The sequence below is a fragment of the Anser cygnoides genome, chromosome 8, assembly GCF_040182565.1.
Source record: "Anser cygnoides isolate HZ-2024a breed goose chromosome 8, Taihu_goose_T2T_genome, whole genome shotgun sequence".
Classification (NCBI taxonomy): domain Eukaryota; kingdom Metazoa; phylum Chordata; class Aves; order Anseriformes; family Anatidae; genus Anser; species Anser cygnoides.
This window is the reverse complement of record NC_089880.1, coordinates 5,255,446-5,280,924: the sequence shown is the minus strand read 5'-3', so window position 1 is coordinate 5,280,924 and position 25,479 is coordinate 5,255,446. Positions and strand designations below refer to the sequence as shown.

The 25,479-nt window shown below is 39.5% G+C and overlaps 1 pseudogene; it reads right to left on the bottom strand.

The window, feature by feature from the left end:
* Positions 1 to 21,541: 21,541 nt before the first annotated feature.
* On the bottom strand, positions 21,542 to 24,398 carry LOC136791382 (pancreatic alpha-amylase-like; annotated as a pseudogene).
* Positions 24,399 to 25,479: the final 1,081 nt, after the last annotated feature.

Here is a 25,479-nt window from a genome sequence, read left to right as displayed (position 1 = left end):
GCATATAGGCTGGAGAGAGATTACAAATACGGCAATGCCAGCAAAGTTAAATAGAGAGTGACTAACAGGGCATTGATACAAGCATTGGAAGGGGATGGTTTAATTCTGAGGGGAATGGTAACCACACCAGCTATGTTGAAAGCAGCCAGAAGAGCATGTTTGACTATATTGTGCACAGGGCTGCCTTTCTTTTGCTAGAAAAACTTTCAAAAACTGAATAATCTTTGAAAAGCAGAACATAGACTTGAGTAGCAGAGGAAAGAGTTTGACAACTTGCAGACTTCTTACAGTCTCATAAAAAGCTGAAAAAAAAAATTCTACAAGAGAACCGTAGAAATGTAGATGAGTTCAGCCATATGTTGCTAAAATGATTAGGGTGAATAAATCTATAGAAACATGTTCAGAAGGCATGATTTAACAGATAATATTTCAGCTGTAAAACCACTTACTGTGAACAGCTTAGATTCTTGTTGCTAGTTGGTTGATTTCACAAGCCTTCAGTGTGTTAGCAGTATTAGTTTTGGATAGTAAGGGCTTGTCTACAGAGGAAGTGACTGCAAAGTAAGCATAAAGATATGATACTGTAGTATGCTGGGCTTTTCTGCATTAATTACTTTGTAGGCTAACTATGGGCAAAAAGCGAAAACTAACCAATTCCACTTTCAGTAGTTTTTCAGACAGTGTGTTGGGACCTCCAGAGGATGAAAGACATTCAGAAACAAAGACAATCTGATTCTTCTCCTGGTCTCCATCCACTCTCTGCAGACCGTCTTCGTCAAGGTCGTGTGTCTTCAGCCACCTCTCAAAAAACAAAACAAACAAACAAACAAAAAAAACAATACATGCTTCTCATCTCTGTGACAGCACTGTTGCTTTTAAATGGCAAATAAAAACTGTAAGAGAGAGTTTTTGCTGTAGGAAGGAGTCTTTAACCTGAATATATTGGGAAGGAATCATTTGTGTTATATTTAAAGGAGGCTAAAGAATGAAAAGGCAAGAAAACCTCATGCTTGGAGGCATAAATGAGCCACTCTTTGAGCTAAGTAAGCAATCAATCGCATCTAAAGCAGTCATCCCAGAATTTTCCCTTACGTCTTTTTCTTGCACTTTCTATAGAAGCTGTCCACTTTCAAAGGCAGAACATTAGGCAAAATGGGCCATGCTTCTTCGCTGGAACAGCAGATCCAGTGCTCACAGTCAAGGCAATTTACAGCACAGCTGTTGTCTTTTGGTCCTGTGGCATGTTCCCCATGTCATCCTCTGATAAGGTATGGCAGAGTGACAAGTCACCTAGATGCATTTAATGTGAAATGAAGTATGTTGCTTTTTGTTGCTTCTGTTTATTAAATTTTTATTTTAATGGCATGCCATCTTAAAATATATACTTGAATATACTTTGGAACTTGGGAGCATATTAGTCTACAGGTCACTTTGTTATTTATTCATGCTTTCTTCCCACACTGATATGCTACCAAAATTGCAGCAAAGAGGTTCTGATCTTTAGGAGAGCTGGATAATGTCACAGTGCAGAATTACAAAATAATAGTCCATAGTATCACACATTACTATATTGTTTTAGTGTGTTTACTTGTGATTTTTGAAGACTACTATACACAGTCTGGCCCATAGTCTTTGCAGAAGAAAATACTGCAAAGTATCTGGTAAATTCTTTCCTGTTCTGAGCTTCCAAATCTCCCCTTAGTCATTGGACTTTTTTACATGCTGACCTGTAGCAGTTATGGCTTATTAAGGTAAATCATGAAATGTTGTTTTTAAGTACAAAGGCCATACAGTTTTCCATGTACTTGATACTAAGGGCTTGATGTTTTCAGCTGACTGCATACATAACCTTCGTTGTATTTCATTGAATACAAATTGAAAATCTGAGTTGGAAAGTAGCTAAGATGCTCTTTGCCTAATCAGCTGTAAAGGTAGAAGTCCCCATATGACAAGCAAACTTGCAGTTATGTGAGAATGCCTAACCTAAATTATAGACATTTAGGAGAAATATCTATTTCTAATACTTCAGTGGGGAAATGTTACTTCTTAGGAAAACTCGAATTGAGACAGAGAAGTTACATTGAGGTCAATGTGAAGTTTTTGCTGTCATAGAGAGTAGATGTTAATATCTGCTGATGATAACCACTCATAACAATCTAGCCTAAAAGTCATGCCTGAGCTGTACATCCATAATGCCTAAATGTTTAGGTGAGCAGCGGGTAGAAACCGTGGATCCATCTGCCACTTTATGTCAACACGTTGAAAAGATTTCCAATTGCAAGAGACTGTGCAATTCAGGATATGAGATTGATGAGACCTATAGAAATAGATACTTGCTGTTGGTTATTTTTAAATTACTTACGTATTATACAGTAGGTATCTCATTGTCTAATAAGTTTTTGGTTTGAAATAGTTTGGTTTAAAACATTTTCTTAGGAGTTACTATTTCCTAGAAATTCTGTAAGACTTTTCCATGAGAACTGGGCTCAGCATCTCAGCTCCAGTAGAAATGGCCGTATGTGGAGCTAAGAACTGCATTCTTACATTAATATAAACAGTAGCTGTTCATAAGCATCCAAAGACACTGTTTTCTTTTTTCTCAGGGTATGTTCTACTTCATTGTTTCTGAAGTCTATACCCCTTTAGAGTTTATGGGAGTTACATGCTATAGTATGTATGTATCAAGGAAAAAGATATACCCCGTGGTTAAATATAATAACATTTCTCTTCGTAGACAGAATCACTGTATTCATGTTACTGAAAAAAGTATTTTGAAAGAGGTTCTGAACTAGCAATTTGTGTAGTTATTTGCATCTGTGAGTGTAAATAGATATACTGAATTTGTCATGGCAGTTGGTAAACTAACACAAACTTCTTACAGTTCCATGACAGACCTTTAGCATGCAAATCATTTCTGCAGCCTGCAGCTGCCATCCCACCAGCAAAGTCCTGTATGAGACGGGGACGTAAACAGTGAAGTGCTTGCCTGCTAAAAGGGATTTTCCTCATAATTTCAGAGGCGTGCGTGTGTGTAGGACTCCTCTGGCCATTATACAGTGTGCAGACAAGACTAGATTTTCTTTTCATCAGTATGTATCTTCATGGAATTGAGTTTCCTGATAATTTTTCCAACATTCCTTTTAGTGCTGTGTGATCATGCATATGTGTATTTATGTGCATTTCTCAATGAGCTCATATATTTTTGGAAAATCTTTTTGCCTGGCTATGGGACCATTTAGCTCTCACTCATTACTGGTAAGGCTCACCACCTACCTTTTATGAGCTGCTGCTGCATAAGTAATTTGTTTTGGTGTAATTCTTCTCTTTTTTATTTTTTATTTTTTTATCCCAACAGATAATATCATTAAGTAATTAATAACATAGCTAGGCAGTGCCCTAGAAATGAGAATACAATGTGTACCCTATATAGGATTCTTTGATGTGCTTGCTCTGACTGGCACCTTTTGTATGCCACACATTTTATATTGATGAAGCAATGCTGCAGCAGCTTCCTGCATCTGCTCTCTTTCTGCTGCCGGAAAGTGGCCGTAATTATTAACGTGAGAGCTGATCAACAAAAATAGCTGCCAGACACTATTTAACGGCCTCAAACTTCTCATCTCCCACAACTGGGGACATGAAAGAGAAAATGAGTGTGCAATATGTTCACCGACTGCAGTTTGTTCATTCTTATCTTTTATAGGTTTTGTGTTGAAATCCAGCAGCACAGGTCCACTGGAGTTTGAGCCAAGATATTGAACAAGAACCTGTTCTACAGTACTTGTTAAAAGAGAATCAAAACAAAGCCTGTGGACACCACTAACTTGTGATTATCTTCCTTGAAAAAAGCCATATTGCACTGTAGTTGTAAAAAAGCGTTATGCATTCTATCTGTTATGAATGGTCATAACACTATTGTTTTAGTTCTGTAAGCTTTATATTTAAAACAGTATTGCCATCTTGTGGTTCTGACAAGTTTCATCAATCTGTTTCTTTCTGCAGCCATTTTTTTCTTTATTGTGTTGCCAAGAATTCCCGAAATGCCACGGTACATAAAGTGGAACTGGTATTGTACTCTTGCAAAATGTGCATAGAACAATAAAATTAAAGTAAAATAAAGTAAAATAGTAAAGTAAAGTAAAATAAAGTAAAATAAAATAAAATAAAGCCTGTATCTGAACGTTAACAACTATTTTATCAATCTTTCAACAATATGATTTTTATCACCTTGCCCTGAAAGAAAGGGATCGCCCACAGTCTAAATAGATCTGAACAGTCTTAAGAATACTTTTATTTCAGAGATTAATAATAAAGGCTCAGAAAATGTACTGAATTCAAGGTAGAAGAAATCCAAAATGTTTATTGTCAGTTTTCTGTGTTTACACATTGCTAGTGTAATGGGATCTTGCTTTGACTCACTTGTTAATAACATATTAGACTTAGAGGATGTCCTGTCAGAGTGCAAGGTGTGCAGCCCATTTGGCAATGGATAGGACTGCTCAGTACTTCAGATATTGAATGCAACAAGCCTCTCAGTCCAGAAGACTGAAGATACAATGACTTTGTCACCTTCAGTGACAAATCAAGCCTTTTCACTGCACAAGTCATTTGTCAGATAACTAGAGAGCTCTGCCTCATCAGGTGAGTTGTTGAGCACCTGATGTTACTCAGTCCCACTGAAAGAGAGAGGTCATGACTTCTGGCACAGCTTTAGAGATGGGCAGGTTTATTTCTTTTATTTCTTTCTATGAAAAATGCCAAGTTGCATATTTTCTGCTCAGTTTATTTTATTTTATATTTTATTTTATTATTTTTAGTGTTTTTTTTTTTTTTTTTTTAACAGAGAATAGTAAGTCTCATACCAGACAAGCTCATATTCTTCTGGTGACCCCCAAGAGAGTGGCACCTATCCAGCCTAGCACCAGGGCTTTCCACATCTGAAGAACCTGTAAACAAGCATTGGTTTCCCTGGGGCTTTGCTCTTTTCTATTCATCCTGGAAGTGTTCTACTTGGTATAAAATCAGTTGCTGTCACTATTCTGAGTCTGAGGTCCTGAAGAAATCTGTACATGTTAAAATCTCATCAACATCGAACACTGTATTCAGTACATGAACTCATTAACTTCCTGTTTTTCTTTCAGTACAGTTTCATGCTAAGCCCAAGGACGTGCCACATGGTCAGGGAGGAAGTTTTATTGACAAAGAGCTTTTCTTGACAGACCAAAAATTCCTGACGAATTTTCTTCCTATTAAAGCTTATCAAGGCTATATATGTCTGAGAAATATTTTGCTTTTGATCATAGAATCATAGAATCATCTAAGTTGGAAAAGACCTTCGATGAATACCTTCTCATGAAAAAAAGCCATAACCTCAGAAATGAGACAATCCTTGATTTACAGTATCGCATGTGAAGAGATAAGTATATTTGACATCTATACACTTCATAACATTGTGCTCTAAAAGTCTATTCTGAATGTTTTTTATTGCTATTCAAAGACCTCGTACACTAAGAGTCTGTGTTGCGTGCTGCCCTATAGTGGTGAGTAAGGGGTAGGTTCCCAGGCTGTTCTACACCATACTGATAGTGACTTTACTCTCACCAGGTTGATTTTTTTGTCAAATTGTTCCAAATTGAAGTATTCTGTTATAAGTTTCCTTATGATAAATACATAACGTTAAGCTTCTGGAAGTATCATCTACAGTCTGGAAAGTCTAAAGATGAGTAGCCTTCTAATGGAAGTAAGCTAAACACAAACAGAATCTGTATTTACAAATGAGCTTCAGGGCTGTTATTATGCATATATACCTTTATATATATATGTACATACACACATGCTGCCATCAAGTTTTTGGTGCTTGAGCAGTGAACACTGCTAGAGAGGACCTGTGCTAAATAGTTCCTATTTTTACTCCTAAATTGAACAGCCTATTTTGAAAATAGTATTTTTTATGGGTAAGAAAATGTTTATCTGTAAAAATGATGAAACTATAAAGCAAAGTTATGAAAATAAATTGAGATTTTAAAATTATTTTATCCTCTGATAGATCTGTAGCAAAAAACAAGGGACATCATTCTTTCACTGTAGTGATACCAGAAAATGAAGAGCTATCATGGTTCAGTTTTCAAAATAGACTACACGTGATATAGCACGTTCTTTACACCTAGAATCCAGATTTAGGAGATAAAAGAGGAGGATTATGTTTGTCTATGCATGAATGTAGGGAACATCTGCCAAAATCTATCTAGTTATTTTCATTCTCTTTTTCAAGAAAGTTGACCATCTGCTCTGTCATCAGCAAAGATCTTGTTCTAAAAACTAAATCAAAAGATCACTCGTCTTGTGCACCTTGTTTTCACTTAACATAAACAAAGTTTTAATGGTATCCATCTGTAAGTGCGATTAGTGACCTGAAGCAGGTACATACTCACTGAGTCAAAATTAGCAGCTGGAGACAGAATGATGATTAAAACATGTATACTCTGTTGGTAAATAAAAGGCATGCAATTAGGTGTACTGCTTAAAACAGTCCTTTTGTATAATTATACTTTAGAATCTTTAGACGCTTCTAAAAGCCAGTGACACAGAAATTAAAATATACAAGCTCTCCTCCAGGTGATGCTAAAGCCTGCAATGAACCTGTTGTGTCTGTATTTTCCTCGTATTTCTGGGTACATATATAATAACACGGAAAGATTCTATCGCTGCGTAAATATAAAATGTAATACAATAACAGTTTGAAAGTTTAGTGTTTGATATGAGAAACTGAGTTTTGTAATGTTTTGTTTTACTACAGAATAATAACATATATTCTGCCAAGTTTTTTAACTTTTTTGTTTGTTTCCTTCCCTGCCAAAATGAGGGAAAATAAGAGGCAGGTGTTAGAAGCTTTACATGACTTCAATGCTTAAAAAAAGAGGGAGGGAGAAGAGAAGAGAAGCGAAGCGAAGAGAAGAGGAGATTATCATATCATTGGAGTTAGTTAATGGGCTTCTATGTTGCTTGCTTTGCCATTGCTGGCCTTGCAGTTTTCTATTGCATTAGTTTTATCAAGAGGGTGGAAGCTTCGCAGGACCACAAAGTCTTCAATAAAGTACCAGTTTCTCATAGGAAGAAGACAGCCAGAGCTAGTAATCACAGGGACTGACACCCCCCCCCCCCCCCCCCACCCGCCCCCGGCTCAGACTGCTGGAGCAGCTGCAGTAGCAGGAACCTCAAAGATGCACGTTACTGCAGCTCAGGCCAGCTGAACCAGGGCCTGCAGTCTGCTGCAAGGCCTTGCAATGTTTTGACTTCAAGACCTGAAGTTTCCTCTAATTAAGGCTGCAGATAACAATATATTAACAAAAGGCAGCCTTTATACTAGGTGCATATTTGCAATTCAGTAGAACTATGTCATTATCTGTTCTCTACGTATAGTACTATCAGCAAAAATTACATGACTTCATCAATCTTTCTTAATACCAATTAGTAGTTATTTTCCAGTACAGTACAATTTAGATTAAACTATAATTAGTACTTATATTATCCTAATGATCGTGATCCAGCTCCTTTAATTAGGGACATCAGCACATCTATGTAAGATTGCTCTTAGGTAGGCAGTCTCCCCCTTTTTTTTTTTTTCTTAGAGGCTCATTAACCTCACTGACACATCACGTTTTTTTTCCAAGAAAGACATAGCAATCTGGCCTTATCTCTGAATTACGTGTGATCTTTTTGAAAGATTATTTAATTGAACAATCATAGGATTGCATTCAAGGAATAGGTGATGTGTGGAAAACGGACTCCCCAGTCAGTAAGATTGTAAAGTAGGTATGTTTATTCAGTGCTGGGCAGCACGGGGGTGGGGGGGTGGGTAGCCCCTCCAAAATCGTGCGCACCTGACGCGGCAACTTGCCATGGTTATATGCAGCAAAGAGTTACATATGCATGAAGTCTCACAATACACCTATACATATTCATAACCTGTCCCCGCTTCATATTAAAATTAGTTCCAAGGAGTTATTTCCATAAACTCCTCCCATCTATAAACTCCTCCCATCTGCACTTGCGCAGTGTATTCTGGTGGTGGTCTTTGGGGGTCGTGGGGATGAAGATTGATGACTCTTCCTCGTCACCGCTAGCTGACCTCTTGTCTCTGTGCAGCCTCAGTTGCTTCTTGGATCTTGTCCATCCGCAGGACCAGTTTCTAAAGATAGGCTCACACTCTTATTAAGAGACTGACCTTGGTAAAGGGGCCCAAGGCTTCTTGCTTTAATTAATTTGCACAAGCACCGTAGTTAGTAAAGACACTAAGTAGCATCCTAGTTTCATGCCGTCAGCACTCTATCTCTACTTGATAAGATTCCCCTAACTCCCTCTCTCAGTCCCCCCTTCTCTAAAAAGTTAGTAAATTCTTTTCTAAAAAGTTAGTAAATTATTGTATTCTCCTAACTCCCTCTCTCATAGGGATGATTTGAAATAAAAAATCCACTGCATGCAAACTTAGTCTGTTTATTAGTAGAGGCAACAGACTAAAATATGATATTTCCTCACAATGAAAGCAAATTTCTTTTCCCTCCTGTGACTTTACTGTATATCTGCTGCAGCACCCCTCACCACAGCACAGTCACCAGGCCCACACACAGGATGAGCTTTGCCAGGCGCAGGGAGAGCGGCGTCATGGCGAGGCCGCTTGGGCCCAGGCAAGGCGGGCCAGGGCCTGCTATGGCTAGGCAGGACCTTGGTGAGGCGGCCATCAGGGTACTGATGTGTTGTGCTCATCGAGGTACAGGGACATGGCATGGCTGGGACACAGGTGAGGCAGGGAGTGACCTTCAGGAAATACCCACCCTGTCTGCCATGGTGTCCTCCCCAGGCTGCCAGAAGGCCTGTGTGCATGGCTGCTCCAGCTTGGCCTTCTCCATGGGCTGCCGGGGAATCTCTGCTCCAGCACCTCCTCTTCCCCTCCTTCTCTGACCTTGGTGGTCACAGGGCTGTTTCTCACACTTTTTTCCTCACTCCTTACTGCCTGGCCAGCATTTTTTTTCCCTTTGCCTTAAACAATTTCACAGATGTGCCACCAGCTTGGCTGCTGTCTCTGCCCTGTGGCAGGGCTGCTGTGGAGGCCTCACAGACAGCACCTCACCACAGGCACCCAGTAGGGTCCCTGTAAGGGAAATACCCTCAAACTCACACTCTGTTTAGCTTTAAAGAAGTTCAGGCCTCCACATTTTCAAAGACTATAAATATAGATACTGACTGACTGTCATCAGTAATGTTGTAGGGGCATTACATGCATAAGATTAATCTAGTAAAGCCAAATACGCACAACTCTGGAGCTTTTTCAGACCAGAGTCTATGGTGAGAAGCAGACAATGAGAGACCATCTATCTCTTCCAAAGGAGAGGAAGAGAGAAACCCTAGATGTTTTTATTCAGGTAATATTTTAAGTATCTGTCTTTCTCTTAAATTTTCTGGAGACTCAGAGCTATGGCTAAGTGACAAGGGTAGTTTCTCATGTATGAGGTCAGTGAGCTCTGTCTTTGTTTTGCCTTCCTGCGGTCCAGACTCACAGCTACAGGGGTTTTCCTGAGGCCTCATCCTGTCCTCAGCCTCTTGCTGAGTTACTTTAGTTAACTGCTCACCTGGAAACTACTGGGAAAAAAGAGGCCTATGGCATTTAATATATATCTGACACAATTTTTACAACATACAGAATGGCTTGTATGAATATAGCAGTTGTTAAAATTTGTGTTATAAGCATACTAACTCTGAACAAACCACTCTTCCTCTGCACTAAAATTGTCCAGGTAATGGTGAATAATTTTGAAGGTTGATGTTAAGTATAATTGAATGCATTCAGAGAACTGCAAATGTCTTGAAGCTGTTATTAACCATGCAAAACCACTTCCTCCGTGACAGTTTGTTGAGCATAAAAATTGAACTCAAAGAACCTAAGTTATTTATTTCAATTCAATGGGATTCTCAGCAAAGCTAATAACTCTGCTACATTCAGTAGAAATGCAGCACTTTGTGAACATACAGATGATCCCATCTATATTATATCCCATTTATATTATAAATATAGATACAACACTTGATTTGTGTATATGTTTGGATATGTAATATATTAGACATCAGCAGCTATGGTACGAATGTATTTATTTTGCACATTTTAAATACATTCACAATTAGTGGCAGAATTGTGGTTTTATACACTCTGTCTCCGTTCTATTGCGTATGGATTATCAAGTAAATAGCAGAATGATTTAATATAACAAAATCGAGACCATGACGTCAATGGCACCATGAACAGCTTCACTAGAATCTCTAGATATTCACTTTAGAAAATATATTCATGCCTACACATGAAAAGTTTGGGGAGTCTTCTGCTTTGCTGATCCACACATTCATGGAGCTGGGCGGTATGAATCTGAGCTAAAAACAAGATAAAGACATCATAAACATAAAGAGTATTTTATTTTTTTTCATAGAATCCTAGAACCATTGAATGGTTTATATTGGAAGGGACCTTAAAGATCAAGTTCCAACCCCCCTGCCATGGGTAGGGACGCTCCCCACTAGACCAAGTTGCTTAAAGCCCCATCCAGCCTGGTCTTGAACACTTCCAGTGAAGGGGCATGCACAACCTTTCTGGGCAACCTGTTCCAGTGCCTCACCAACCTCAGAGTGAAGAATTTCTTCCTAATGTCTAATCTAAATCTACGCTGTTTTAATTTAAAGCAATTACTTCTTGGCCTATCCCTACACCACCTGACAAATAGTCCCTCTCCACCTTTCCTGTAGCCCCCTTTAGGTACTGGAGGGCCGCTGAAAGGTCTCCCCTGAGCCTTCTCTTCTCTGGGCTGAACATCCCCAGCTTTCTCAGCCTATCTTAAAAAAGAGGGGTGCCCCAGCCCTCTCATCATCCTCGTGGCCTCCTGTGGACTTGCTCAAATGAGTCCATGTCCTCCTTCTTGTGCTGGGGGCCCCAGATCTGTAGCACTGTATATTGTAGCACTTAGAAAATTCAGTTGACATTTGAGATACTGTAGATTAGAAATCTTATGCAGATTTAATTTCATGTTATTACTGTCATTATGGTAGTAATTAAACATAGTTGTAAGCAAAATAGTTTTCTAATGACAAGACACAAGGATGTCTTTTTGTTTGTTTGCTTGTTTTTTAGGGTAGAAGTGCCTATTATGTTTCAAAAATGTATCGAGCAATACACTGAATAGGTGTTGCAAAGGTTCTCTACGGCAGTACATACTTAAAACTCTAAAGCAATCGCAATTAGCAGCGCAAATGTTTTTTGAACAGCTGAACAATGTTACCATGAGTCTGTAAACACTAACTGGTGGCCACTTTGCTCACAGATAAACTGAGTAGTGTTTCCTAGGAATTGCCTTGAGACAAAAATCTTCAACTAGCATTTATAAGAAATAATTATAAAATATAAATTTTATTAATTTTCAGGCTTCTGGTAAGCAGAGATGCCAATAAAATATCTTTATTTTCAATCAGGGACAGCTTTTCAATTACAGAAGATTTAAGCTGTATATTTTTCATGTATTTTTTTTCATTAGATCTACTAAATATAGCTTTAAAATATTCACTTTATTGCACAACCGTTAAAGCATAGAAAAGCACAGAGGTTTGAAGCATTGTTAAGAAAGTAGGAAAAAGAACACTAGGCTGTGTATATAGTTAATTGAGTAGTCAAAAAGCAATAAAAACATGAGAATAGACCATTGTGACAAAATAATTGTCTCATTCTCATAAGATGAATTTCTTGATATTGAGTTGACGTTTATTTTTCATTGTTGTCTTGGGCATTTAGACTGCAGCTCTATCCACCATTGTGTTCAACTTACTGAATTATTCCCTAAAAATAAACTACATTCTATTGTAATTGATATAGCTAATATCATGCTATTGAGGCTATTTTGCATTATTTATGATATCATCTTGATCTTGGACTCATTCAAGTCAGAGGTCCTCTTCAGACCACGGGATGTACTACTAGCAGAGTTGCTACATGCCTTTGGTACATGAGATGAATGATTAGCAACCCTTTCTGAGAAATTAGTGGATGGGAACAGGTTAGGCTTAAGGCCTAATTTCAGTCTCGGGGGGCTTTGGTGCTCTGCTCCTGTATTTGCTCTACTAGGCTGCAGATTATATGGGAGAGAATGGAAGGGTGTCCTTTATCTTCTGTTGAAACTGTGCCGCTAACTATCCAAAGTTCAGCCAAAGAAAGAGAGACTAGTCAGCAGTAAGGCTGATGCTGTGCCTAAATGAAATAAAGAGCAGTTTCCTTGATGAGTAATGCTGGGGCTCTGGCTTCATGGGGCAGCTGAAACACTTTTCAGCCCAGTGCGTCTTCCTGTTTCACATCAGGAGTATAGGACTGTCCTATAGAAACACCCATGGCTCCTGTACCAGTGATAATTTTCTGGGTGTTATGGAGCTATTCTAAGGCTTCCACAACACTGCCTTATTCCTGCCTGAGTCTGTTCTGACCAAGTCCTTAATTGTGCAGGCTGATGGCCAGGCAGATCCAGGCTGTTCTTGCCTCTTACTTTTCCATAACACAAATCCTTTTCCAGCACAAGTTGCTGTGACAATAAATTTGTTCATATTTTCAGATGTTTTTATCTTAGGAGGAGAAGGAAGGGATGAGGTGTATAAATGCAGATATAAATAGACGTGGCCTTATTCCTCTCTTAGCCTTAAATTGAGCTCAGTTTAAGGCAACTATTATTGTAATTAATGATGTCATTCAGTAAGTGACTGCCTTGTAATCAGATACCAAACAGACCTGTCAACTCTCATGCTTTCTTTATGAGACTCTTCCACGTGGACCCCACATGTTATTGCCCAGCCACAGTATCGGCATAATAAGCACTCCCAAGGCAACTCCCTGGCTCCAGGCTGCACACCAGCATGAGCCACCGTGCTGCTCTGAGCTACAGCAGTGATGTTGTCTCCTGCTGCAAATCCTGAATTCCAAAACATCCTGCAGCATGGTCTGTGGCCCACGGCTAGGCTCATGATACCATAGTGATACCATACCTTCATTATCAGATGCTTATAGTCCACCAACAGAGTATATAGAAGGTGAGAAAAATCATCTTTCATTCTCTTTTTCTTCCTTCCAAACCTGAAGTTGCTTCCCACAACTGTAAATATTTTGAGTAGCCATGTAGAAACAAAGTCTATACCTGCAATGTTACTGGTTACTGGTATCAGACATGAACAGGAAACAAAAGCTTTCCGGAGTCAGATCAGCAAGGCATCAGGATGAAGCAGAGCAAGCATTTCTCCTGCACTGTTTGTCAGGATAAGAGTGAATTAAAAGTCCATCTACGTGCAAGATCATACAGGCATCTCAAAAGTTGAGACTATAGCTCAATATGAACATAAAAGTCATAATGTCACACATTTTAAGGGAAATACTCATACACCACAGAAAGGCTATACCTGATCGTTGTGGTCTCAGTGCCTCTTTTTTTTTTTTTTCATACCAATTTCTGCTTCATAAAAATTCTTGATGCAAAGGTAAGAGGCTGGACCATTGATTATCCCTGAAATAACCCTTACTTGCTGATTCAGATCTCTTAACACTTATGACAGAAATAGAACATAATGGGAACTTTATATATTTCATATAATTTCCATTTAACTACCTAAGGGATGTCCTGTAGGCAAAATGAATGAAAATACATACATATAAACATGCATTACTTGTATATGCATATATATAATATGCGTATGTATATACATACACTCATCCTTATATTCTACTTGATTTTGCATTAGCCAGACTACTTGCTTTCTAATCTTTTCAGGGTAGACAAATGCACTGAAACAAGGTTATACCTATGATCACTACAGGTTAACTAACAAAGTTAGTATAAGTATCAGATAACGCAAGGGCAGAACAACTACTAATTCATGCAGGATCAGAAAAAAATCCTTTACCAGATTTTTGTGTCTACCTAGATAAAAATGAAGAAGGGAAAAAATGAAAGTGGCTTTCATTTTGTGACATTAGACTTAATTTTAATTAATCTATGCAGCACTGACATACACTGACATTCAGCATAATACTAATTTCTCAGCTACCGAGAGGAAATGTCAGGGAAAGACAAGGCATTATTTAAGGTGATTAAAGAGTAATAAACTGTAATATAAAAGTGTGAATTTTAGCTTACTGTTAAAAAGGTGTGGAATAAATGGAATACAGCATTTGAGTGTGAAGACTGAATGATCAGGAAGCTATCCGTGACACTAAACATTGAACATTTTTCTGAAGTCAGCGGACATGCAAAGAAAAATTGTTTTGCATTCATGACAAATGGGAAGATAGTAGTAGTAATTCAGGGCTAGATGATGTGATGGCTTCTTCTTTTAGAAAAACACAGCCCTGTGCAGTGAAGTTACATCACTTCTCCAATTTGCTTTGAAAATAAGCTGCAGACTTGTTGAGACAAACCTTCTCCAGTCTCGTGGAAAAGTTGTGCAGTAAGTTTATGATGTTCACACAGTGCTACAATGGAATGTCAGGAACAATACTTGGCTTTCCTCATGAAGAGAGGTTAGAAGGCAAGAGTCTCTATTCCCACAATGTAGAAAATCAGAAAAGTGGTATTTATTGCAGCTATTGTGACTTCTGGTTTTGCATATATAGGGGCTACATTTGCAGAACTGCCACATAAACTTCACTTGCCTTGGCAGATAGCAAGCAACAGAGCACTTATCTGGAGGGCACTGCTTAATCTGCAGTATTGAGACAGGGGTTGAATGTGGCAATCATGATATATTAAAGCTGGCAAATAAAAAAATAAATAAATTTGTAGACACCGAGACTGAAATGGATTCTAAAATGTGGAAAACTAGGTTCAAATCTAAAGCTCAAGTTTTCCTGCTACATCTCTTTCTGTCTTGTATCATCTGAAGTCTCCTATTAAGAGTTTTAACATCCTACTCCTCTTACATAGCGTACAATCCTGACAGTACAATGTGGCAGTCTATTTTTGCTGACAAGATTATTACTTTTATTCTCATAGAGTGTATAGACAATTTGCTACAGGTTAAAGCATCATAACAATTCTGTCATAGTTGTTCTAAGACATAAGTTCTTTTCTCATGTACAGCATCAAAGTCCCATCTGGTATACATGAACACAGCACTTGCTGATCCACTTGCCTTCGTCCTGTCTCTTTGTTATTTCAACCATCTACAATTACTACCTGTGAATATATAGTTTGGCTCCCTAGCTAAATTATCCAGAAGGAGTTTGCCTAGTCTCTGTGTTCTGTCTTGTTGTCTGTTATTTGTGTTTGTCTTGTCATATCACCCATTTATCAACATCAGTATTCATTCTGTCTTACTAGCTATCTAATTGTTCTGCAGTGCTGTCTATTCACCACTGACTACTCTATTGTGTCACTATCACCACTGTGCATACCAGCTGTCTGCCTTTAACTACACTGTCTAGCAAAGGGCAGATTTAAGGAGTATTTATGCAAAGGCAGAAATGTGCACTGAACCCAGACTGAGAAAGCTAAAATTCTTTCCTTATGTGCTATTAGCTTTTATTGCCTTGGCTACTGCTCTAATCCATTATCTGTCAGGGGAAATAGTTTGAGTTGCAGTGAGGTTAGCTTATGTAAATCCACATTCCCTCTATTGCAATTTTTCCATCCTAGGGCCTATGCCATCTTAACAGGAAGGATCTGATGTATTGTTGATCCTTCTATTATCTGTCTGCAGCTCCACAGTAAGATATTGCCCTGCCATTGTCTACCAGATTATGCAAATTATATATGTCTAAATACAATCAAAATGGATGTTACAAATGCTGAAAAGTGGGAAAGTAAAAGACAACAGAGGTATTCAGATGTCCTTAGAGAGGTATGGATATATATTTGTGAATCTACTTCATTTTCAAGAAACTTCAGTTTAGGAAAATGCTGTTCTTGCAAATTTTATCGCCCTGTGAGAAGCATTACTAGGCGCGCAGACCAATGTTGCAGTTGCATCTGTTGTACTTTTAACAGTGTATTGTGACTCCATGACTCTTAACAAATGACTATGAGATATGAGAGTATGAGTGTTTTTGTTTGTTTGTTTGTTTTTGGTTAACTGAGGCTATTCAAGAGTATTTTTCTGTTTAGTTTGGGTTTAGTGCTTGGTCTGGGAAGTAAGTGGGAAAAAAGGAACTCTTCCTCTCTTTCTGCACTCAATCTGGCTAGCTCAAAGTTCTTGTCATCATCTTTTTGTTGTTGCAAAACATTATGGTTGGTGAGATTCAACTTGATTAGGATTTAAATTACCTAAATTTGGTCAGTAGCTATTCTGCAAGTGATTTTAGCCTATGAGCTCAGGCGGCAATTACTTGAGCTTAATCTTCACAATTCCCAAGACACAGATATGTTCACAAATTTTCAAAAACAGAAGAGAAGACTTTGAACAATAATGGTTTAACATATAGTTCATTTTAAACACAGACCAATTCTGATACTTAAAATATACTACTCAAAGTACTGTAATATGTCAAGATGATGAATCAAAATTTTACTGATTGCCTCCCTCACACACTACAAGGGAATAATACCAGCATAAATTAGTCTACTATATGAATGTTCATCACTGTAAACATAATGAGTTCCCTGTAGTCATCTTGCCCAAATTCTTAAGGTTAACTTTTTTTCATGGGTCTTCTGATTGATTTTATATTCCACAAAACATTCAGAACATTGCCGAAATTAGCATCCAGTTATTACCATTTGTCAATTACAGACAGACAGAAATTGCAAAGCTTCCAAAGGTTTTCTTCCCAACTGGAATGAAAAATAAGATACGTGTAGCATTGCACATGATGTCACCCATTCTTTGTTTCTGAAATAAATAAATAAATAGATAGATAAATAAATAAAAATTCTTGGGATAGTAAGGAAGTATAATGCAGTTAGTTAAAGTGGCTACTTCTCAGTCTTGGTGGATGGTTAACGCAATGCAGTTCTTAGTTTAGGACTAAGGAGGACAATGGAATTTCTTTTTCTGACAAATATTTTTTTAACTCAAAAGCGTCATAGACTCTCTCATGTTTTACTCCTCTTTTAAAGGGTGTAAGTCAGCTTCTGCATCATACATGAAATGTTCTGGCTATTTATCCCAGAGAAACTGGTGTGACAACTGGGTGAAAACCCAAGCACTTTCACTTTGGTTGACTGGAGATAATTCACCACTATCTCAAACTGTCACCAGACTATTTATGATGAAGGCCTTTGTATTAAATGTCATCTGAAGGGCAACATATTTAGTAATGTTATTTCTACTTTCTACTTCATTCCTTCTTACACCATTCTGATTTAACATTAAGGCAAAGTGAAAATTGCTATAGCATGAAAACATTTACAAAGGCAATATCTGTATGTTGTTCAGAAAATGTTGTGCAGTGAGAGTGGTAGACTAAGACAGTTAAATATACTAATTGCATATAAAGGAACCATACACTTGATCAGCAATTTAAAAGGTAGTGTTTTGAGTTTTCATTTATTTCCCTTTAAAACAAAATGCTAAATTAAATAAGATTTTCACAGGCTTTATTGAGACAATAGACTGCTAGTTTCCCTTTACAGAGCTTTCTTCTGCTAGAAAAATAACAGTGGTTCAGAGAAATAAGCTGACACAGAAGCATGTAAGGCTGAACAGAAGTTTCCAATTATGCTGTTGCATTGAGATGGGAAAATAAATTGCCAAGAATAATTCAGTAATTTTAACCTTCTGGTCCACTCATAGAAAAACAGCTAGAAGGTCATGATTTTCCTAAATACACTGGTTATCTCACCTTATTTCACAAAAACATAATTTTAACTCTGTGGCTTAAAAACACCAAAACGCCAAATATATAATAATATTGTGATGTATCAGACCCCCCATTTCTCTTTTGTGGTTGGGTGATTGTGAAAGTGGTTGCCTCATAAATATGACTATATGTTTAACTTTTATGTATTCTTGGTCAGGTTCACATACAGTGTTGCCATTCACTTTGCTCTATGGCACATTACTTCCATTAAATTTTGATCACTTTTATATCTGTGGAAAGCTACACATAAAGATAGAACAATAGTAAGAAATAAATATAAAAAAAAAGAAGTATAAACTTATTATGCATGTACAGAATCATAGAATAAATTATATTGGGTTTTGTTTTTGTATAAACATTGCCATGGGTGTCAAATTATACCACATTGTCTTTGAGCCACTTCGAATATTTCACCTAGCTTTCCCTAATAGTCAGATAAAATATGGGAATTGACAGTGATTTATTAAAACTGACTTAGTTGAAAATATATTTAGCCAACATTCCTAGAAAGCTGTAGTTTGGAAAAGTTACACAGCTCAGTAGTGAATTATTTTTCCCTGTTCTAAAGTGAATGCTTGCAGATGCTGAAGTCTTCAATCTGATTACTATTGTTTTAGTCTGCATAAACAGAAATACTATAAATATTCACTGAGAACATAATACTTTTGTGAGCAGATTAGGAAATGCAAGAGATAATTTATAGCAGCATAAGCTTTATAGCTCTAGGCTCAACATTTCATGTAAGGTTCTAATGAGATTAAGAAACTGCTTTTCTGAGGATATTTCTATACTTTATCTTCCTCTCATAATCTACTGATAACACTAAAATATGTCCAATTTATAACTTACCTGGTTCACTAGTTACCACTAGTAAAACATTCTGTTCTGCTCAATACAGTGCAGGGAGCTTTGTCTACACATATTCAGAAACCATGTGGCCTAAACAAAGGGACACAACGGGGAAATGACATTTATTGCTATGCTTCCTTTTTTTGTTCTTTTTCTATGTTTTAATTGCCAGAATTTTAAGTGAACAATAAGTGTTTTATACTTACAGGATTGACAACATTCTACTGCCTTTCCCATCCCATAACACCCACTACAATTAAAACACTTCTTCGCAACAATTATTTAGAAAGCAAAGGACATGTATTTCTTTATGACCGAATTCAACACAAGAGCAATTAATGAATTGAGTAAAATATGTAAAGAGCATCCCCTCTTCATGGCTGCCTGAACCTAACACATAGCCACAGTTCCTCTGAGCTTTCTGAAGGACATGGGAAGAGCTGACTAGGAGTGAAGCGGTATTCAGCATGTGATGGATAGGGCAGAAGAGCAGGAAAAACAAGGCTGTGGCAAAGGTGTGGAGAAGTATAGTAGAAAAAAAATCTTTTGCACCAGACAAATAGAACACAGGGCAGTTCAAAGAGCCAAGCAGAGGCAAAGGAGGAAAAGAAGGCCAGATTTCTCAGATATGGTATTATGCAATTTCTAATATGTGGACATGGACAGATTCACCTTCTTCCCCACAGAAGTCAACTGAGCAGTTCCTTGGACATGTAAGTATTTTTCTGCAGTGAAGGAACTGAAAAGGAAATTGTGTAACAGAAATACTTAAACTCCTCTGAGAGAGAAATCTTATACATACCAAGGAAAAATAACCGATTACTATCCACGATCTTTCTTCCATTCAATCTTAAACCAGTCTGACAATCTCATACTATGTAAAAAGTTAAGAATATTTATCTCTGCTAGTAGTCAAGTTTCCTACAACCTGCTACATTAAAAATAATTAATCTAAGAATGTGTAGGGTTTGAGCTGTTGTTCTCCAAGGCTTGAGACGGGCAATATTGCAACAAAACTTTAGAGTATCAGTCTATAACAGGTTTTGCCATTACTCAATTAAACTGACTGTTGAACAAGGAAAGTGAGCACTGCTTTGTTTGTGACAGAAAATAAACTATTGCATAATGCCTACAAAATTCTGAAATATTACACTTCAGCAAATTGATTAGATGTCTTGCTGTGCTCGGGAAAATACCTTACTTTTAACTTCATAAATTCTTATAAAATGACTTAAAATTTTAATCATTACTGTCATACAAAAATAAGGCCTTAATGATACCACTGCATATAAAGCAGAAGAAATAATAATGAAGAAAACAGCACTAACTAATTCTGAAGATCAGCAATAAACTTGACAGTACCTCTGGGTTTCCTGACTCATCTCAAAGACCTGTTGTTGTTCTGGAAGATGCTTGCTTTTTTCACATTCTTTGCATTGTTTTAGGAGGCAAATATGTACCAAAAAAAGCTTGAAACAAAAGGAACAAAAACAAACCCTGGATGCAGGCCTGATCCTTCAAAAGCAGTGAACAGCTTAGCCACCAAATTTTGAATTAATTTAAGAAGACAGTGACAAGCTATACTTTCTTTGACGTTGTGTATAGTTCTACAATGAAACAGACAGCTAAGGCTCACTCTTCAATTGCTACATCACATATAATAAATGCTGCACACAAAAATCATGGAAAATTTGGATCTCCCAGGTTCTTCTCTGCCAGGCAGCTTTCCAACCACTCATCTCCCAGCCTGTAGTGCTGCTTGGGGTTGTTACGCCCCAGGTGCAGGACCCGGCACTTGGCCTTGTTGAGCTTCATGCAGTTGGCCTCAGCCCATCCGTCCAGCCTATCCAGATCCTCCTGCAGAGCCTTCCTTCCCTCGAGCAGATCGACACACGCACCTAACTTGGTGTCGTCTGCAAACTTACTGAGGGTGCACTCGATCTCCTCATCCAGATCATTGATAAAGATATTAAAGAGAACTGGCCCCAGTACTGAGCCCTGGGAGACTCCACTAGTAACCGGCCTCAAACTGGATTTAACTCTATTCACCACAACTCTTTGGTCCCGGCTACCCAGCCAGTTTCTAACCCAACGAAGCGTACGCCAGTCCAAGTCAAAGAACAGACAGTTTCTTGAGGAGAATGCTGTGGGAAACGGTGTCAAAAGCCTTACTGAAGTCAAGGTAGACCACATCCACAGCCTTTCCCTCATCCACCCAGCATGTCACTTTGTCATAGGAGATCAGGTTAGCCAAGCAGGACCTGCCTTTCATAAAACCATGCTAACAGGGCCTGATCACCTGGTGGCCCTGCAAGGTGATGCAGCTCACTTCACATTTACAGGTGGAATAGCAAGTATGAATGTTAATTTGCAGCAAGCCACTGGGGATAACGGTGGGAGAACTGAGCTTTTGTTTGCTAAACGACATAAACTGAGTGTGAACCACGCCACTCACTGGCTTGAATGATGTCAAAGGCTGGAGTAATGGATTGGCACAGCCCAGCTTCATCTGCTGACCTGGGCTCCACGTTGGCTTTGCCCCAGAGAAGGGACCTACTGCCAGCAAGCAGAGGCACTGCTTGCAGCTGCCCGCCACAATGTGCCTGCTCCAGGTTACGGCTATGCGTGCACCTATCAGCCTTGGAAATAGAGCATTTTAACTTCCTCAGGTGCTGGCTTCTTTTGTCTTATTTTTTATTTTCTTCTGTGTTTTTGTGATCTGGGAAATGCAGTGCTCTCTCGGTAGCCTTAAGAGCTACCAATGGTATTGCCCCTGGTTATGACGTGATAATGCTACTACGATCCCGTTCGTTAGGAGAAAAGACATCACTCTTCAGTTTGATTGCCGTTTATTATTCACTGGGTATGGAGAATCACTCATTCTTGAACACCAGGGAATCGCAAATGGGGGAAACAGCATACGTACAGACCGACAGGAGAGAAACAAATTCTGATTGAAGTTATAACTTGGCATTAACGTGAATTGCAACAAATGGATCTTCGTCGCTGTTACTGATCTGGAAGTTAGCCATTCCATCCCCGGAAACATACACCTGCTTTCCAGTACATTTGTTGCCCTCCTTTTGTCCAGAAATAACATCACAGTAGGTACCAGCAGGCAGACCAGTTTGCAAATTGGTGTTCATGTACCTGTGTGAAAATCAGTGAACGCTGCTTCTCCGTTGATTTCAAAACAGGTATTTCAAACTGGGTAAAGGAATTCTGAAGCTGATGCTATTGCATGACTTGGAAGGGCAATGTAATGCAAGGGAGTTCTGAGCCTGACCCTGCTTCTCTCCCTGCGCTCTCTTTTGGCCCTCCAGAACTGGGGTGCCACTGCGCGAATCTAGCTCAGGCTGTAGGAGTTGTTCTCATTGGAAGAAAAGGACAGGACAAAATCAAAGCATAAAAGAGCTTCACAACAGGACACATGCTGCTAAAGGTAATCCTAATTGTGATGATCGTTCAATCCATTAGGGTTGAACTGGCTTGTACTGGCTTGGATTGGATTGGCAAGTTTGGATGAGGGAAATGAGAGAGTGCCTCCTCTCCTGAGAACTACCAAAACTTCAGCTCCTACGGCTTACGTCCTTGGGCACTGCTCTGTCCACAGCCTCAGCCTCTTCTAATGTGAACTCATATGTGGGTGTACTGGAGATGACATGATTCGTGAGGGAGACCGCAGGAATGGGACGCTCAAGATGCTAACGGACAATCTGTATATCTTCAGACACTCCACTCAGACACCTTAGCCTTGCTTTCGATAGTCTCTATTCACCTGACTGTGCTCTAGCTCAAGGACATCCCACTTCCCAACACCTGAGCCCTTTCAGTGTTCCGGTTGGGGAGCTATGCTTCTCCTCGGGGATACGGTCTCTCCCACCGACTTACCAGTCGTCGTTATTAAAGACGATGAAGCCTTTATTGCCACGGCCAAAAGCTACTTGATTGCTGCCGTTGTCCCACCAGTTTGAGAAAGGCTGGCCGTCTACCACGTTACGGAAGATAACCATGTTCCTGAAAATGCAAGGAATGGCTGTCACTGGAGTTGCAAGAGCTCCACAGCCAAGAGGCTCATGATGCAAAAGTCACTGCTTTTACTGCGTTTTGCTCCAGAGTCTCCTACTTTATTTGCCGCCAGCGATGTTCACAAACCCAGTCGTTGCCACAGGTGGTGTCCGCATTGATTGTAACAGACTTTGTTGATCCATCCGAGTTGCTAGGTGGTCCGATCCAGTCGTTGGCATCCTTTCATTGAAAAGAGACATTTGAAAGTTCTTACTGGAAAACGCAGAGCAAAAAGCGGGAAGGATGACGCATCTAATTTCCACCCACCCGATCCAACATGGGACAGAGAAATCACTTGAGAAGTTTAGCAAACGTGAATCTTCAGCGTTACAAACTTATCTGCCCGTTTACAAAATTTCTTGTCCAACGATAACTTGACATCACACGTGTGAACCCATACGGATGAGCCAACATGAAACGAACGGCCATTTTATAAAGCCTGATGGGCCAAAAGCATAATGAGACGTGGCAAGAGAAAGCGTGCCGGGGAAAAAACAGACAAACAAATCAGCAAGAGGAAGAGGCATCACCCAGACAACCCAGCATTCCTTACCTGGCGTCCCAGAAGGTTAGAATGGAAGCTCCACCAGCCCCGTGCCCCCGCTGGTTGTCATGGTTATCCACAAAGACCAGGGCTCTGTCAGAAGGCGCAAAGCCCCAGCCTTCTCCCCAGTTCCTGGCCAAAACCACAGAGACTTGAATCTACCCCACCAAGCTGCACATCCAGCGTATCCTAGGCAAGCTGCAGGATGGTCACCCTTACTTTAAGTAGGACATCTTTTCTCCATTCCACTTGCGGATCACTGTCCCCAGTTTTGCACCGTATTTGAATTCGGTCACTCGGCCATTTCCAAAGTACGACTGCCTGTGATCGGCTCGCCGCCCAAGTCAATTACCTAGTACAGGAAGCAGAAGGTAATCATCTGTTCCGGTCCCACAGAGACAAAAAATCTGCAGCATACCGCCGGCAACATCACCTCATGCTTTAGATCGAGAGAAATTCAATGGCTAGCACATTCATTTCTGCCAGGCAGATCAACCAAAAGTTGGTACAATACATGATATAACCATGTGGAAAGATGGGGCTGTAGAGTTGCCCTAAGTTGCCGCCTACCACCTCCTGGTGAGTTGACCATTAGAAATCCCGACATAGATTTCAAGGCGTCTTGCATTTCTGAAGGGCAGTTATCACTCGCCCACTGGACTGCAGAGCTCAGCCTTTCCTGGTGTGTAGGAACAGGCCCATGGCATCACTGCCACCTCTCAGGAGGAGGAAGGTAAAAAGGACACAAACACAAACTTAGTCAGAAAGAGAGGCAGAAAGGAAAATCATGGCGATTACCTCTTGGTAAATGAACGGTTTTGTTCCTGAAGGAAACCATTGAGTATTCAGAGTGTTCAGCTTGTCCAGAAATGCTTTGATGTCCCCAGGCCACATATGCTTGGCAGCATCAATCCGGAAGCCTGCTACACCAATACTAATGAGGTGATTCATGTACTCTGCAACTTTTGAGCGTACATAGTCCTTGTCCAGGGCCAGATCAAGAAGACCACTCAAGCGGCAGTCACGGACCTGTGTAAGGAGAAACGTGTAAGGTAAAGGAAAAGGAGAAAGGACAAAGGAGCAAGGTAAAGAAGAAGGACAAAGGACAAAGGTAAAAGGAGCAAACAAAGGAAAAAGAAAAGGACAAAGAAATTATAAAAAGGATGAAGGACAAAGGACAAAGGAAAAGGAAATAAGGAACTGAAAAAGGATGAAAAAAATGGGAAAGGAAAAAGGAGAATGGAGAAAGGAGAAAACAGAAAGGAGAAAGACAAAAGGAGAAAGGAAAGGGACAAATGGGAAAGGAGAAAGGAGAAAGAAGAAGGTATTGGATAGCACTGTGGTCTCACTCCATGCAGCAGCTTACAGAGCAGCTCTGAATAAAATATCACCTCCCCATCTTGATGTCATCAGCGTTCAGTGTGGGAATAGGCACTGAGTATTGTTGCAAAGCATTTGAAGGCTGAGCTGTGACCTTGCGAAAGAACTGCCACACATTCCATGTACAAAAAGACTACCGCGTGCAGCCAGGGTAGCATCTTGCACTGCTGCCAGTTTTGCAGGGGGCACCTTATCAGGCTCAGCTGAGTTTACCAGCGGTAAGGAAGAGCTCACTGGTGCAGCTGAGTGCCTTGGGCTCCATCAATTCAGGCGCACACTCAGTTCCTATTGCAGCTGACAGATTTCTCAGAGATAAACTCTATCAGTTATTGTTTGGCTAGCGAGCTGGGTATCACTCTTCCGTTTTGTTTTTTCCTGAATTGCCCCACAGCTGAAGATGAAATACCTTTTCATAATGTTTATGCCTTATCATAAACCAAGCAGTCTGTGCGCAGCGCACCCAAATTTGGGACTTTATTCTTTCCAGTCATATAAACAGGGATAATATATCAGAAGTTAGCCCAGGCATGACACGTGGACCCTCAAGGGGAGCTCTGGAACGTAAAAGGAAAGGAAAGGAATTAAAAGACAAGTGGAACTCTAATAGCTCTCAGAGAACGAATGAATGCATCAGCATTCAGAGGCATCTAGCGCTCACGATTAATCCCAGCTCACACCTGGCTACCACACCAGCCACTCTCAGTCAATAGCAGATGCATCACACAGCACGTTGTGAGATTTGAACAGCTGAATCACTTACCATTAGCTTAAGACAAGC